Source organism: Neophocaena asiaeorientalis, unplaced genomic scaffold (genome assembly GCF_003031525.2).
Source record: "Neophocaena asiaeorientalis asiaeorientalis breed wild unplaced genomic scaffold, Neophocaena_asiaeorientalis_V1.1 scaffold59, whole genome shotgun sequence".
NCBI classification, from domain to species: domain Eukaryota; kingdom Metazoa; phylum Chordata; class Mammalia; order Artiodactyla; family Phocoenidae; genus Neophocaena; species Neophocaena asiaeorientalis.
In genome coordinates, this window is record NW_020174268.1 from 15,773,771 (window position 1) to 15,790,854 (window position 17,084).

Below are 17,084 nucleotides of genomic sequence, written 5' to 3' on the forward strand. Positions count from 1 at the left end.
AGTTTTGTTTTGTAAATCTATGTTAGCCAAAAAGAAGTTGTCAAATGATTCTAGCCAATCATGGATGCAGGAGCAAAATAAATTAATAAAGGGTACTGACTCAAAACATTAGGCAACATGATGGACACATACAGGGCTGACATCGGTTTTAACCAGGATACAGTAAGTGGGGAAGGGAAGTGGAAAAAATGATGCAGGCTTTGATGGAAAAAGATTTTATTCAGATCACATGAGGCTCAGAAGATACTGCATTATACTTCTCACTTACTTAAATCTGCAAAGGATGTGAAGTAGCTAATACCATAAGCAAAACATCCTCTCGAAATGGGATATATTAAGGCAAGAGCAAAATAACAGGAGTCCAGGTGGTGAGGGATTTGGAGAGAGGAAAATAAACCACTTTCACTGGAAAACTAATACTAAGGATGACTATCAATTCTTGGGAAATAGTTTAGCTTTGTGCATGTTACTGATCGCTAAGACAGACCAGGCAGTTAATATATAGACAGATAGGAAAAGCATCCATTCATTCATTTACTCGCTCATTCAGTCATGCATGGGATACACAGTATCTGCCTTCAGGTGCAATGGCTGAGAATCCACCTGCCAATGCAGGGGACATGGGTTCGAGCCCTGGTCTGGGAAGATCCCACATGCCGTGGAGCAACTAAGCCCGTGCGCCACAACTACTGAGCCCGTGTGCCACAACTACTGAAGCTCACGCGCCTAGAGCCTGTGCTCCGCAACAAGAGAAGCCACCGCAATGAGAAGCCCACACACTACAACGAAGAGTAGCCCCTGCTCGCCACAACCTGAAAAAGCCTGCACGCAGCAACGAAGACTCAACGCAGCCAAAAATAAAATAAATAAAGTTATAAAAAAGAAAAAGGCTTGGAACAGAGGGGGTGGTACTAACGATACAAACAACATTAAACACCATAACAGTGTGTGAAGACATACGAAACAAAAGGTAAGATACAACTAAACCATCTGAGGGTGGGAGGGTTAAGGGACAGTTTGAGAGATAAGGTGACATTTGAGCTCAGCCTTGAAAAAGGATATGACAGAGAAAAGCAAGGTGGGCAGATTTACAAGTAAGCCTGTGTGAAGACCCGCCCCAATGAGAGGGGAGCAGGGCCAGAGGGCTTCAGTGGTTCCATGTGGCCGGAATGTGTGCAGGAAGGTCAGGGGCAGGGACGAAGCCTTCCCTCTGAGCACGGGGCCACCCTGGGAGGGCTCCTGGGTCTTCAAAGCCATGCTCAAGAGTGTAGGCTTGATTCTGAAAGTAAAGGGGCTAAAACACGATAGAGGCACTATCAGAAAGAAGGTGCGGGGTGTTACAGAATATCTCAATGTTTAAGAGAATTAAAGCTACCAGTGGATGAGAGAACTACTTCGGGGATGCAGTTCTAGACTCCAGAGGGGTCCTTAAAATAGTAGAGATTTTAGAGATTAGATACTATTTTTATCCCACTTTTCAGGGAATATTCTAGGGTGTACAAGGTGGCTAAATTACGTATCTAGGTCCACACACTGTTACCGGAAGAGGGAAGAGTATGACACAGCTCTGGGTGGGGTGTAAGCATTTTCCTGAACATCCACTGAGGGCAGGAATCATTAGATAAATGTTTCAGGGACATTAAAAAAATAGAAAATTTAGCTCTTTTAATCAAAGAGCTAAGAATTGAGGTAGAAGGATGACAGAAACTAGACAAAAGACAGTAAATGTATTAGGAAGGATAGTGTAGATATATACGTATTTCTTAACACAACACAGTTGACAGCTTCCTGAAATGTGTACCACATTTGTGTAAAACAAATTATTTAAGATGCATTATATTATGTAAGAGAATTTATTAATTCATAGTATGGATAATTTATACACTTTATAATAACCCTCTGATCAGTTTCTGGTTTGTAATTAAATTAGCTTTTAAAAGGGACATACCTATCTTGTAAACTGAGTGGAAAACAAAGCTAATCTCATTGAATAATGCTGCCCAAATCAATATGAAATCATCACTAGTCTGGGTATTAAAAATATAAAATAATGTGAACACCTGCTAACCCAAGACGGTCTTAATTCCTGATCCCTTAAGACTGTCTTCTGTTCTACATCTTTGGAAGATGGGAAGCAAAGTACCCTGGGTTGTCCCAGAGCAAGCTGTGTCCCCTATGTAACTTAGCTACATGGGTCACTGGCCCTGTTCAAGTGAATACAAACATGTTTGACAAGATAAATCCTATTAAGACAGGAAATATGAGTCTTATCCCCTACTAATGAGTCTACCAAAGTTTTAACTGACAGAGCTTCTAAGCAGAGTGACCCTGGGCTTATACCATAAGATGGTAAAGCAATAGGATGACAGGGAGACGTTTAACCCCAATCACAGCGGGGTCTTTGCAGGATTTTGTAGGTACACTCTATATGTAAAGGAGGAAAAACCCTGTTATCTAGAATCCAGCTGCCTCCTATAGAGGATGACTCTTATTAGACTACAGAGTTTCTCAAAGAATGAGTGGAAGATCCCTCAATCAGAATCAAATCATGACTATTAATAGTAAGTACTCCCAGGCCAACCCCAAACCAGATGAGCCAGCATCTGAATTTAATTTTAACAAAATTTGAGATGGTTCTTACGTACCCCTATGACGACCATGGGCTTAAAGGAAGTAATCTCAGATGGCCCTTTGATTTTGATGAGCACCTAGATTGGTTTTGGATGTGCTGTGATAGGCCAAAGGAAGAGTTGGGGGTAGCAGCTGGTAAGATCAGAATTGCTCTATATGACAGAGGGAGAAGAACATGAAATTCTGGGGATGATGTGGTAGAAAGGAATTTGAAAGAATCGATCACGGGCTCGTGCCCCGGTCTGGGAGGATCCCACGTGCCGCAGAGCGGCTGGGCCCGTGAGCCGTGGCCGCTGAGCCTGCGCATCCGGAGCCTGTGCTCCGCTGCGGGAGAGGCCGCAGCAGTGAGAAGCCCGCGTACCAGAAAAGAAAAAAAAAAAAAGATGTCCAGGGGTTAAGAATACTGGTAGAATAGGCACTGAGAAATCTCAAATGTCAGGGTGGCTGAAAGGGCTTTTCAAGAACAGGGACATCTAATATTAAATCAGCATTGTCTGTGCTGAATGAGTATCTAAAACCTACATCCTCTTTGTCTCTCTGGTCACCCACAGAATCTGCTATACACACAGGCTTCTTTGGTTGAGTTTTTGTTTGTGGAAATCAAGGAAAGAGGATGAACTCCCCTTCCGAATTCACACAGCATAAGAAGATAATGGGAAAATCCATAAACGGCAAAAGAGAACAAACAAAACATTAGCAGAATTTACAGGGTGTTTACTTATGCTTCTTTGGATTCAGGCTGACGAAGGCCTTATCTTGACATCAATTTCTACAATCACTGAAGTAGAAGAAAGGGGATATGGTGTCTCAGATATGGTGCTTAAAATGTCCACCCAATCATGACACACTGAATTGTGACTCTCAAAATTCCCTGGCCACAAAATGCCAAATGGTTATACTAAATTCTAGGGGAAAGGAAGTAAAATCCTGTCATATGCCTAGAAAGAAATAAAAACTGGAAATATTTGGAAAAAAAATGAGCAGAAGCAGGAACTTAAGCAGAAGGACAGTGTCTCTGAAGTTATAGAGATCTGGGGGCTGGGCCTGGGACTTTCTGTAGGTATTGGCATGGAAGCTTGATCAATCTTTACTTAAATTTTGAGAGCAAGTTGCTCCCAGCTGACTTTTAGGTTATGTGAGGTTATATGATCTCCTCCTTCTATTACTTTAAAACAGAAAAAAAAAAAATCTTCTGTATTTTCAAACCCTAGTGCTTAGAAGAAATAAGCTTTAAAAAAAACCTTTTTTTGCTCTATTTTGAGCTCTTGTAGAATCCTTTTCCCAAAGTAATGATTATTTATTACATACCCCTTCAGTGGTATAGAACCTGCGGTTAGATAATTTTTTAAACTGAGGACCACACAAAACAACAGTGACCTATTTTTCAAAGATTAAACTGAGCCTGACAACCTTAAACAGTAATACATTTCCCTCAACTGAGCAAAGTATTTACTTTTCAATGATAGACGCAGGCACACAGCTGCTCCACAAGCGCAGTCAGGCTAAGTCTGTCTACCTCCGATGCCCCTTTAATCAGGGGCCTTATTAACTAATTTTTAATTAGGGATTTCGTTATACCCTGTGTAGAAAAAAAAGACATATACATTTTTTGTTCAATCACTAAGATACAGGGTTTTAAAGCTGCTTTGGGTTATAACTTTTTGAACATGAGAATGGAATAAACCTCAGAGAGTATTTGGTGAAGGAGAACCTGAAACTGAAAAGTTGTGAAATCTTATCTTGTCTCAAATTTGCCCTCTTAACATTGAACAGATTATTTCCATATGCTTTAGCTTCCCCACTGTGACACGGGAATGGTGATCTTAGTCTGTGAGAACAATGACAACTTAGTAGACCTTTTCACCGTTCAAGAGGAAAATATTCCTACAGCTTTCCCCCCACAAAAGAAATGTTTATATAGGGTCTAGGTTTTCCCCGGGATCACATCTCTGAGGACAATCACGTTTCCTGTACATTTCCTAGAACAAAAGTTTCCCAAAACTAAAATTCCCCCTCAATCGCTTGATTCCTTTCATCAAAGAAACAGACTTTTCATCTCTTAAGGACAGAATGAAAAATAAAGCCAGCTGAGATCTTGATGCCGTGCACTGGGCCAGGCTCGCCCTTCAGCTGGGTGTGTCACCACCTGTGACTGACATGTACCTTTTAAAGCTTCAACCTCCCCCTGCCCTGCCTCTCCACTGCAGTGTCCTGTGCAGAAGGGTGCGTGTGTGGAGGCTGAATAAACACAGGCTGGTGCGTGGATTGCTTGCCTCTGGGACCCACAAGGAAAGCTGCGGGCATCATTTTCTCCTCACTTTCTTGTTGACAAAAAATGACCCCAGAGGTTCTTAAACTAGGTTTTGGTGATGACCTCATGAAAATTATGCTGGGAAGCAGGAGACCCTCAATGTAAGCTGTCTGTGTAGGTCTGTATTTCTTCATCTGTAAAATGAGTGCATTGAATTAGATGCTCTCTAAGATTTCTTTCAGATCCGTAATTCAATGATGCTCTGATTTTCCACTGTGCTCCCTGCCAAGTGCTTGTCTAAGTTCCTCAACAACACAACCACCAAGCACTTTTTGCAGTTTGAGCTCTGAAAAAACAGTAAATCCCAGGACTCAAAGACGTATCTATAAGATGAATAATTAGCAAGGAATTGAGAATTCAACTTTTGGAGAAACATCGTAAGTCTTCTAAGACGCCCTCTCATTGAATAAAACAATAGCAATGATGACCAAAAAGCTGAATTAGCTCATTAATGCCCAGAATTGGCAAGATCGAAGCTTGAAGAATCCCCACGACTTTAAAATGGGTGTCCTTCCAATTTCTCAATGATGAAATTAAAATATTTTGAAAGTGAGGTATACTTCTCATCTAATCATATTCCTTAAAGACTGATTGGAGAAATATTGCCACTTGGGATGAAATTCATGACATTTTATAACTTTTAAAACTTAAAGTCCTAAACTACGGAATAGTTTATTATGCTGCTTTTAAACAGATGTTATGAGCCATTCCATTCAGCAATGAGCAGCATACAGCAATGTGGGACGTTAAGATGATAACTGTACTGTACAGTAAGCGAGATCCCAGGCTCGTAAACACTCTGGTCCAGAGCAGGGACAGAATTCCAGACGGCTGATTAATCTGTATTTTGTGTACAACAATTACGTATTAATCGATTTTACAGTGTTAATCTCAAATGTCCACACTTTAAAGAAGCAGAACCGTATATGTACCCCTCTACTATAGCCCCTGAAAGAGTGTGGTGGATTTTTGAGTAAATTTTTCATCAACTTCTACGCACTGTATTTTCCAACTTAAGGAAAGCAACGTGCAATGCTGGACTTCTGTCTGAACATCAACAGCTCATACGTTGGTCGTTTCTATCTCTGCTGCGCAAATACAACTGAGCTAGATCCTAACACTGTTTTAAAGCAATAATGTGCAGGCTGAGCTGGGGAGCCTTTCAAGGAGGAGTGTGACAATGAGAAGCCAATGGACTCTGCCCGGCTGGCTCTGTCTCCCTCCCACTGCTTCAATTTCCAATAAGTCAATCCCCCGAGGCAGTGGTTGGATAGAGATATAGAATCCATTGTTGTCTGGGGGAGAGGATGGAACAGAAACTTTCCACTCTTTCTATCTCACTCTATCCAGTCTTGTGTTCACTCATCATTATTTTCAAGGTCGGGAAACTTTAAAAGAGCCTTTTAAAGAGAGAACCATTACTTATCAAATAAACAAGGGTTACACTCCTGCCACCACCCTCCCTCTTCACCATCTCGGTGACATTCAGGGAGCTTCCCCACTCCACAGAGGCAAGCACCAAACACAGTTTCATTTCTGCAAGTCATTTTGCCCCGTCCATAGCAGTAAAATGTTCAAAATAAAAACCACCCCGCAAATTTCCTGCTGTGGGGGACAGATGTAACATTATTTTCTTTTTGCTTGCTTTTTTTTTTAAGCTCCCTCTGCTAAGCATGTTAGATAAATGCCTTCTGGGCTTCCTCTGTACCCCCTTACGCCCAACCAGCACCCCATTGATGGAGACTTTGCATTTTCATTTCAGGTTGTCCATGAAGGATATGATTCCAGACCACTTCCCTGCCTCCTGCCCAACCATGTTTGTGCTTGTGGGAGTGTTTGGTGTGGAAATCAGAAGCTGATTTACCACCAATAAAATGGCTTCTATCATTATCAACATTCGTCAAGCATGGTTAAGCACACAGACTTCAGTCACCTACTTTTTTGCTGAAGGACTGAACAGCATGGGTGTATTTGAAACAGCAAAGCCCTTTCTAATTCAGCAGAAATTAAGACAAAGTACAAGGTCACAACGTCGGGATGTTTACAGTCTTCCAAAACTGCATTGGCTTTTGTTTAAATAATTATGAAGTAATTTGTGGCATCTTTATTAAAAGTAATCACATTTTGGCAATATTTCTTTTGAGAAGTTGCCCAACTGCTATTTATTTTGGATGGATGTGATTCAATAACAAAAGAAAATAAGTCGCTATAGTTTATTTCCGAATAATGCAATTTCTGTACAGCACTAAGTATCGTGCGTGATATTCATCAACTTTCGTTCACTGAACATTTCTATATTTTATTATATTACTTGTTTGTTGTATTAAGAGTTTTTCTTCTCTTAACGGACTCAAATATTTCTCATTCATCCAATTGGCTTAGTCAATGCAGGCTGCTATAGCCAATTAATATAGACCGGGTCGCTTTGACAACAAACATTTACATCTCACAGTTCTGGAGGCTGGGAAGTCCACGATCAAGGTGCTGGCTGATTTGGTGTCTAGTGAGAACCCTCTTCCTGACTTCTCGCTGTGTCCTCATATGGCAGACGGAGAGAGAGAAATCGAGAGAGATCATCTCTCTCCTGTCTTTTTTTCACAAGGGTACTAATCCCATTAATGAGGGCTCCATCCACATGACCTAACTGCCCCCCAAAGGCCCCATCTCCAAATGCCATCCCATTGGGGATTATTCAACATATGGATTCTGGGGTGGGGGGGACACAAACATTCAGCACATCGTTAACATTTTAAAAATTGATCAAGAGGTGGCAGAAACAGTCCTAGTGTTTTACCCTCTGCTGTGAGCAGGGTTTACAACAAAGACCTAGATGGGTAGTGTGTAAGATTATGAGGCGGAACCAGGAGGAGGCCTGTATATAATGGAACTCAAATCCAGGCACTATCAGGAGAGAAAATACAGGTTCTCTTCCTGCCCAAGAACACACTGACCTTTGAGGGTGGTGATGGCTTGGTGTGTGGGAGAGAGGACTGAATGACAAGAGGCAGGGCCGGGGGCCTGCCACGAATAGATGTCTACCGCTTCCTACATGTGAACCGGGGATAGTTTATGAATGACTTTGATCTTTGAGGATCTTTTCCACTTCCTTTAAGTCTGCAGTTCTCAACTAGGGGATGGGACAAACGTCCCATGTACCTGGGGATAATTTTCACAAAGCGATTAGAAGCCCAGCCCCAGCCTAGACTTCCTCAATCAAATCTCCAGGGCTGGTCCCTGTGGATTCTGAAAAACCTTCTCCAGTAATTTGCATTCGTGCAATTAATTGAAAATGAATGCCTTACGTTGCTCAGTTAATATTCCCTTAGTTGTACAAGCATATGAAAATCTTAGAAGACTGGAAACCCTTCCTGAGCTGGGCCCTGGGGAGGAACACTCAACTTATAACTCTTTCTCACTGAGTTTTGTTTTTGTTTTTGGCATCCAGGAGGCTTGATCTTTATTTTGTTTCCAGCCCAGATGAGGGAGATCAGCGGAGTGTGGCCTGAAGGGGAGCACAGAGATGCCAGCAGTGCCCCAGGATCTGCCTGCCCTGCCCAGGGGCCCAGAGCTTAGGGAGGGGCGTGGCTTTCTTCCACCTGTCCTTCCCAGAGCTGGATCTGAACTCAGGGCCGTCACCAGGCCCTGGTGTTCTTTCCTCATTGTGCTCAGTTCCTTAGCTGAAAAAACTCAAGTCCAGGAGACTGATCAGGCCAGAAGTGTTTTAGAGGGTACAGAAGAGTCACAATTTACAAAAGGTAAACAATCTCCCAGCAAAGAAACCCTGATGCAGAGGACAATTAAGATCCCCTGGGACTTTCCTGTAGGGCGATGTTTCACTGACAATTAGGGTTTCTGTGCCAGATGACACGGTGTCAGTATTGCCATTAGCTGGTGCAACACAGAGCTTAAGCACTTGTGCCAGAGAAGCATGAACACCCAACTTAGTGCACCCTGCTCTCCTAGTAAAAAACGAGGAGAACAAATCGCTGTGTGTCAATGTCTTAACCATCAACCTGTCCTCCGCAGCGTTTTGCATCTAGTAGTCCTTCAGCAAGACAGCTTCGATTTTTGTTGAATAGATGTTGTAGTCTTTCCCGTATGCATATCTTCCATTTATCCTTGGGCACTATTCTGATACTTAAAATTAAAGAATGTTTCTTTGAATTGAATCTTTCTGGCCCATAATTACTCCAAAACACCATCCAGTATTTATTATCCATCAAGATGACTTAGTCTTTCTCAAGTATCAGGGTGGGAGAGAAGAGCATGATTTGATAGCTGAGGGAGCACTGTGGAGAAATCTGATCTACTGACAAAAGTACATACCACCTTTGTGGTTCCTCCACCTCTGTGCTCTGAACTCCCAGGATGTTCAAAGGTAAATCTGACAATCTGTTGTTCGGCACAAAATAATTAACTCATGCCCCACTTGGGATGGAAAGGTTTGGAAGTCGTGACCTAAAACACTCTTGACCATCTTGTAATGAGAGTTTTTCCAGGCATGTCACCCAAAAATGACTACCTGTTTAAGCTCCTAGATTTTAAAGAAATGCTGGAGATATTCTAATTAAACTTTGAAGGTAAACATTCTGTACAGAGTCCCAAAGTATCTGAAGCAAAAGAATGTTGGGGTATGGTCATTTCTCTGCATAACTGAGTAACTGGATGGCCATACCCCCTGCTAAATATTTGTTAAAAGTACACTATTTATGAAAACAATTAAAATGCTTAAAATTATCACTGAACTATCTTGAGTAAATATAAAGTTATGTGGATGTAAAAACACAATCTTTTCATAGTCTAGATGTCACTACTAGACCTTAGAGTGTTAGATTTAAGAATGGGAAGAAAAGTGTGTGGGAGCTCTCAAATCTGAAAAGTTATACATTTGCTATAGATCAGCAAACGGAAATGAACTGCTTTTAGAACAGGAGCATTTAAGCCACTTCTCAATATACTTATATCGTAAGTCCTGTATTCAGAACCGTATATTTGTATTTATTTATTTTTTTATGACAAGGAGGAAAAGCCTGAAGTCAAGCCGTAAATCTAATGCCTTCTGCTTATTCTGTGTCCCTGCATAAAGGTAAAACATATTTCCCTTTGGTTATCACACATGTGACTAGTATTAGCATTTTTGTTTTTCTTAAAAGTAACTGGTTTACCACTAATATCCTCATTAAGTTTTTGGTTTTGTTTCCTTTTAGAAAAAAAAAAAAGCAAAACAAGAACAGAAATTTCACCTCCCTGAATAAACTTATCCATAAAACAAATACGATTATTTAAGGAAACAGGATACCTCAGTCTTTGTTGCATTAGTATTTTTGAGTAAGAAATGCTATAAATATTTTAAATCAAAATGTCAAACGTTGACTTCCAAAACTTCTGGAAGTCTAAATACTCCTAATATTTAAAAAGATTCATTTCAAGTGGTGAGTTCATTTTTAATCTTATATATAAGCTATACATTATATGTAATTGTGAATGAACTACCATCCTATTCCAACTTGTAGTTCAAAGAAAAGCCTAAGCTGGGACTTCCCTGGTGGTCCAGTCGTTAGGGCTCCATGCTTCCATTGCAGGTAGCACAGGTTTGATCACTGGTCAGGGAACTAAGATCCCACATGCCACGAGGTATAACCAAAAAAAAAAAGCCTAAGCTGAATTTCCCAAAGCAAGGTGTTAGACAAAGTTAGGCAAAATCATTAAACACAAGGCCACAAGTAAGTTTTGAAATCACGGATAGTGTTGTTTCTGATACAGAACAATTTTCAGAGGCCTGACATGACAATATTCTCAAGGTTAATGAGGTCATGTTGAGAAAATATATGGATATTTTTACTATTAAGAAGAGCTTCCATGTTACCCTCTTTTCATGGAAAATTAGTAGGTCTTTTAGTGGTGTCTCATTATAGAATTTACCTTAGCAGGACTTCCCTGGCGGCGCAGTGGTTGAGAGTCTGCCTGCCGATGAAGGGGACACCGGTTTGTGCCCCGGTCCGGGAAGATCCCACGTGCCGCGGAGCGGCTGGGCCCGTGAGCCATGGCCACTGAGCCTGTGCGTCCGGAGCCTGTGCTCCGCAACGGGAGAGGCCACAACAGTGAGAGGCCCGCATACCACACACCAAAAAAAAAAAGTAATAATAATAATAATTTACCTTAGCAGAGGGTTTGATTGACGACTTAGGATAACTTTCCATCCATGAAGATTTGCAAAAGTGTTCCAATTACACTTACCACCCATCCATGTAAAGTATAAATTATGTGAAACAAAACCTTTGATATCAACAAAGAATAAGCGAACACAGTCAATTCCAGCTGTGTATCATTTCATCCTCACGGACTATCTCATTTGCATTTCATGTAACCCTGTGACACTGGTGTTTTCGCTCCCATTTCACAGATGAAGAAATAAACAGGTTCCCAGGGATCAGGTGACTCGTCCATTACACGTTTAGTAAGATGGGGGATCAGAACGTGAACCCAGTTGTGAGGTAGATACTTCCTTGGTCAAATCCTTTGTCTTGAATTCCTTTCATGAGGGGACAAGTTCAGACTCGTGCCTTTGAGGCTCCCTTGTCTTAGGCCCTGAGCACAGCCACCTCTGGAAGCAGCCGTGGTAGGAAGTCACACCACCAGATGGACTGGGGTGTGGCTCCGGAGAGGCCATGACATGGTGCTTCTCACGTGCCGCCACCCTGCCTGCACACCTCACCACCTCCAGGGCACCTCCCACGTCAAAGACACCCAGGTGTACGAAACATGGGTCCTGTCATCACCAAGAGGAGCCACTGAATCCAACTGCACACACTCCCAGGAAGCACTGCTCATGGTGCAACCTTAAGGAGGTCCTCCCCCGTCCTCCTTGTCCCTGGAAGGCCCTGCTGAAACGTCATCAAATCACTACTCAGCAGGAATTCTGAGTGATAGAATTCCTTTTTTTTTTTTTATTCCTTACAGATTTTTTGGGGACCATTTTTAAAGTCTTACAATGAAGAAATGTGGACCATTTTTAAAGTCTTTATTGAATCTGTTACCATATTGCTTCTGTTTCATGTTCTGGTTTTTGGCCGCGAGGCATGTGGGATCTTAGTTCCCCGACCGGGGATCGAACCCGCACCCCCTGCATTGGAAGGCGAATCCAGGAAAGTCCGCAGAGTGACAGAATTCTAACATCGAGCACACAACTGGAGGAGGTGGGCTTAATTACGGAGTGTCTTTCCCTGTGCCTGGGATAAGTAGGCACCCAGGAGGGAGCCCGAACCCAACGGCCCAGCTGCACTGCCTCCTTCTGGCCACCCTCAGGGAGGCTAGAACCATCTAGCTGCCAGTGTTCTTACTACTTCCCTGTGTTTCCAATAACATCCTACATACAGCAAGAAAAAAAAAAAAGCAGTTTTACTTTAGAAAATGTTCAAAATCTGTTTTTTTTATTGAAATGATTTTAAATAACTTTTTTTAGATCGTTTAGGATTTTTTTTTACAACATCCCTTTGGAACAGAACCGACTTTAAGTCGGTTTTAAAATGAGAATGGAGGTTAGCTTGCGTGCTGGCCTATCTGCCATGTGAGTCCTGACCAGAGGGCCCTCCTCCTCGAGGTCCCACACTCATCCTCTAACTAAGCAACAAGGAGGTACGTGGAACTGCCTGTTTCCTCCAAGCAGATGGCTCCCCGCTTTTCAAACAGATGATTGTAAAATCGGTAGGGTATTTTAAGAATGAGCTGATCAAACACACCAACTTGCTCGCTTATGAGTGCTGAGTGAACAACCCATGACACCTGGCACCTGAGCCCCACTTTCTTCCAGGTGCAGGATGAGCTGCTCATTTCAATCTGACGCGCCTATGGATGTGGTATGTGTAAGGACCACATCTCTCTCCTCCTTTGCTTTCTTTCACAGAGCTGAGCCCTCTGCTCCGGAGCTGCTGGAGTTCTTTCAGGAGGACAAGGAAGCAAGGTTAGCTGCCCGCCAGAGACCTACCTACACTCTTAATGCCTGGTCTGGTGAAGCCGAGATGGAAGAACTTCAACTGAGCAACTCAGACTAGTTCTACTGTTGAGGCTTCTTCGAGGGAAGAAAAACAGTTTTTGATGTTTTTGTAAAAATCATAAAAATATGATTTTTAAATGTATTGGTTTTGATTTTTAAGATTCACTGCTGTGAGTGTGGTACCCCCTTCACCCCTTTTCTCAAGAGGTATTTGTCGGGTTACAGAATATGCAAGGCATCCTGCTAGGAAAATTCTTTCCCATCAGCCCACATAAGAAACTGTCTTATTTTCTGCTCTCTTCCCAAGGTCTAGAATGATCCTGGCATACAGCAGAATCCTAACACATGTTTTAACAAATGAATTACACACTGAGACAAGGGGTACCTGCATTTCCCCCACCAGGAGTTCCTATATGGTGATGAAAATCAGTATAAAGACTTTCCCTTTTGATAGTCTCTACTGCCAACTAGTTCTTTCCTGGAGCTAGAATCAGATAGGCCCCACAGGATGGACACAGCCTCACAGCAAATTAGTTAATTTACCACCAGATGTTAACTGACCACCTACTATGTGCAATTCCCTCTCGGATACAATTGGGCCATACAAGATATTGCCCCTGTTTTCAAAGAGTTTCTATACAAATAGAAACTTAGTTGCCACAAAGTGACCACCGAACCCATTCACAACCTAAGACAACTGAACACGATCCCAGGAAGAAAGGGAAGGACTCTTTATGCAGTACTGAGGCCAAGGAGGTGAGTGGTAGGCATGAAAGGAGAACTCAAAGAGATGGGAAGACTGCGTGATTACAGAAGACAGAAGTCTTGAATTAGGCCTCGGAGCCCAGGTGGAGAATGGAAGAAAGGGCATAAAAGGAACACAGGCGTGTGTGTGCACCTGTGTGTGTGTTGGGAGGTGAGGGAGGATGCGAAAGTGGAAGAAAGCAGAGCATACAAGGCATGCCAAGGGTTCATTCTGTCCATCACGATTTGAGTCAACTGAATAAATATTTATTAGTTCATGCTATGTGCCAAGCATTGTGATAGGTACAAGGGACACAATGGTTAACAAGACTAATATGGTCCCTGGCTCACTGGCCAGTGGAAGATACAGACAAGTAAACAGATAATTACTATACAATGTGGTAAGTGCTGTGATAGGGAAAAGTCCAGGTGTTATGAGAAGGACAGAGAATGGACCCCACCCAGATGGGAGGGTCAGGAAAACTTCCCAGACATTCCCTACAAGGGCTGTCAAGCTGACACCTGAAGCCAAGGTAGGAATTAGTTGGGTGAAACTACGCAGGTAGGTTATATAGCACCTACCCTAGAAGAGGAAGCATTATGGACCACGGGGATCTAAAGTTGGCTGAGTTTGCAGGACTGCAAGGGGAGGAGAGCAAAGAGATGGGCCGGGGACGGAAGCAGCGGCCAGGTAGGCAGTCTCGTGTACTTCACTTCAAGGAGTCTGGACTTTATCTGAAGAGCGAGGGAAGCCACTGAAGAATTGTAAGGGAATGACCCAAACATATTTGCATTTTGGGTAGATAACTATCTGCAGTGTGAGACGGCCCTTAGAGGAGAAACGGGAGATAAGAACACAAGAGTAACATGTAGCTGGGTTCTTCAAGGTCCACCCTAGACCAGAGCAAGAACGAAATGAATATTTCATGAGTGAATGAATGAGCTGATCAGTCCATCATTCAATCATTCAGTGCAGGACTGAAAACAGGAGACTTGAGAGAGAGGATAAAGTTGACTGTGTGTATGTAAGGGTCAGAGTGAATGCACATCAGAACGCTGACATGTCTTCAATCTTGCATCTCATCAGACAAATGAGAACAACAGTTGACAACGCAGCACAGGGTAACAGAGGGAAACAGCTTCAACACTGGAGTTAAAAGACCCATGTCTGACCCGTAGTTTTGCCAGTTATTAATTTTGAGTTGCGTCTTAATTTCTCTGACGCTCAGGTCCCACGTTATATCCACTCTTTATGTGTAACCACACAGCATATAACATAGGAATGGTTATCACAACCTATGTACATTTCTGTTTTCAGCTGATGTTTAGGAGCTGTGGTGGGATTTGCAGCCTGGTGGCATTTCTAAGTCAACCACTGTAAAAAGAAGTTAGTGAGACCTACATGACAATCAAGTTGTGGTTCATGTGAAAGGGAATTTAGAAAAAAAAGTAGCCACTATTGTTCAAACTTTGGGCAGACAACTCTCTACCTTGTCAACTGGAGACCCTAGCAGATAGGGAGGATGTTAAGAGTCCATCTCCTGTTGCTGTCCCCAAGAAGGGGAATGGCAGCAGAAATAGCAGAAGTAATGTACCTGAAGGCCACAGGGGTCAGTGAGGTGGCTTGGAGACCATTTAGGGACACAGTCTAGACGAGAATCCATTGAGCTCCCACCTCAATATAAAGACTCAGCTGTGGGACTTCCCTGGTGGCGCAGTGGATAAGGCTCTGTGCTCCCAATGCAGGGGGCCCGGGTTCGATCCCTGGTCAGGGAACTAGATCCCACGTGCATGCCGCAACTAAGAGGTCTCATGCCGCAACTAAGAAGCTGGCAAGCTGCAACTAAGGAGCCACCTGCCACAACTAAGACCCATACAACCAAATAAATAGATAAATATTTTTTAAAAAGACTCAACTGTTAGGGGGGTTCATTTCATTTTCATGATGAAGTAAAGCTTGAATGAATTTTTCTTCTTTATTTTCTATCATCACAGAGTTAGCCCTCAGCAGTTGTGTCTAATCTATCCTCCTTAAAGCCTCCAATCAATCAATCACAAACAAAAAGGCCACTCTCATTTTCTCCAGGAGATTCCAATGCAAACAGTAGTGAAATAAGTTGACTAAATAATTCATCCTCTTCAGTGACCACACACCCACCAGTGACACCTCAGTGAGAGTTCACAATCACAGGCGTCTTCTACAAGCTACACACCTCTAATACCAGGCATGGACATCTAAAGCTGCCATCAGAGTCTCTTTATCAAGATTGAAATCCCTGAGTCTTCTGTGCTCCAATACATTTCACCATCCACATTGTTTAATTGAGACCTTTACTACAAATGTTTCAGGCTCTGATGCAAGACAGGAATTTGAAGCATGCATTGGAGTATTTAATGGTGTTAATTTCTGGGGCACACAAGTATCAGCTTCATTCAACAATGCCATAATCTTGCAAAATAAAGAAAACACACCAGAGAATGAAATGCAGCTCGGAATTCTCCAGGATTACAAGCAAAGAGGTTCCCTGATCTTGATGCCTGATAATAAAACAGCCGCCTATTTACAGACCCTTAAAGATATGAAAATAAAGAAAGAAAATAAAAGAAGAAAAGATGGGGGTGCTTTCAGATGAAAGAATCATTCTATATTTTATACTCAAACATGTTTAGCTTGAGCTGCCTCAAGCTTTCAAACATGTCCCAAGTTCATTTTAAATGTAACACATCTGATCATTACAAACGAAATACAGTCCTTGTTACTTTTGGTTTGTTTTTTTTAACTGGCAGGCATCAACAGAAACAAATCCTACCTGGAAATATGGATGGTCTCTTTTTTGGGCGCCTCAGGTGAATGGGTTCCAAGTTTTTAATGTTTCTTTGAAGTCTTCCTTTAATGTCATTTCCTATGAGTACTTCAGGTGGCAGGCTACTCCGTCTTGATGATTTACAATCATTTTGAGATGAATTTAGTTTGTTCTTCGTCCTGGAATATAAATTGCCGTCATCAACTGCCATGGTAGGAAATACATTAGATTTTCTTAACAAAATCTGAAAAGCCAAGCCCAGCCTCAGCCATCTGCGTCTCCACCCCAGATTCAGATGTTCTCATGCTTCACCACGCACTTGTCTGGGAAGCTTAGCGAGTTGATGGGCGTGGACTTGAACAGGTGTAGAATTACAAAGGAGCCCCTCCTATCCACAGTTAATAGCACCAGGGAGGAGAGATCCAAAATATCATTAGGTTCAGAAGACTGAGGAAGTTGAACAGATGTGGCACACGGGTAATAAAAGTGATGGTTACTGTGTGAAATTTCTGTTTTATTAGTGCGATGCCATAGAGCAAACACAACTTGCTCTTAAGAATGAATACCTATGCAAATCGCAAGCCTAATTATTATTACTTCC

General features: G+C 42.3%; 1 protein-coding gene across 2 annotated transcripts in view; it reads right to left on the reverse strand.

The window, feature by feature from the left end:
• FRY (FRY microtubule binding protein) overlaps positions 1-16,670 on the reverse strand; it is a 323,296-nt gene extending 306,626 nt beyond the window's left edge. The window contains exon 1 of one of the 2 annotated variants that reach the window (XM_024755579.1): positions 16,490-16,670. The gene's annotated coding sequence lies outside the window, so the exon portion shown is untranslated. The remainder of the gene's footprint in view (positions 1-16,489) is intronic. The other variant, XM_024755578.1, reaches the window with a different exon arrangement.
• Positions 16,671-17,084: the final 414 nt, after the last annotated feature.